At 30.1% G+C, this 680-nt stretch overlaps 1 non-coding gene across 1 annotated transcript; it reads left to right on the top strand.

Moving 5' to 3' along the window:
• The first annotated feature begins 303 nt into the window (after positions 1–303).
• LOC112205335 (U6 spliceosomal RNA) lies at positions 304–409 on the top strand. Its single transcript, XR_002939230.1, has one exon. It is a non-coding gene; the product is annotated as a U6 spliceosomal RNA (small nuclear RNA).
• The last annotated feature ends 271 nt before the right edge of the window (positions 410–680 follow it).

Raw genomic sequence — 680 nt, 5'->3', positions numbered from 1 at the left:
TGGAAAAATGAATAATGGAATTTTTTTTATTCCTTGAAAGGTTTAAGAAATGTGCTATAATGCATTTTATATATAAATAAAAGACGTATCAAATAGTAAGGGAAGAAAGATCAAGTAGGTATTTTACTCATTAAAGTTCCCAAGTAGGAAAAACTGTGTCTTGTTTTACTTAATGTATACAATGTTCTCAACAGTGCTATGTTCCTGAACGCATTAAACAAAGAGTTTTGATCTCCCAGCCTCAGCAAGTCTGAACTGAGTCGATTCCACAGATGAGCAAAATATACTTTAACAAGATTTATGGTGCTGTCTCTGGCAGCACATGCACTAAAAAATCAGAATGATACAGAGATTAGCATGGCCCCTGCACGATGATGCCATGCAAATTTATGAAATATTCCATAATTTTTTGAAGAACAAAACTTGCTTTCTGACTGATTGCCTTGAAGGAAAAAAAAAGAACCTATTTTTTTTGGATTATTTACTAATCACACCACACAAGCATTTATTTTAGTACATTTTATTTTTTTAATAAAATTGCTAATTGCAAAGCTTTGTATTAAAAGAAATAAATAATAAAATAAAAATAAATACTAAAAAGAGATTTATGAAGCGAAACTAAACTTCTCAAAACCATCTAATATGCTCTTGTTAGGCTTAGGCATATTATTACTCAGGCT

This window comes from Pan troglodytes, chromosome 14 (genome assembly GCF_028858775.2).
Source record: "Pan troglodytes isolate AG18354 chromosome 14, NHGRI_mPanTro3-v2.0_pri, whole genome shotgun sequence".
Lineage (NCBI taxonomy): Eukaryota > Metazoa > Chordata > Mammalia > Primates > Hominidae > Pan > Pan troglodytes.
The sequence above is the reverse complement of the archived record's forward strand: the minus strand, read 5'-3'. Positions and strand labels throughout refer to the sequence as shown.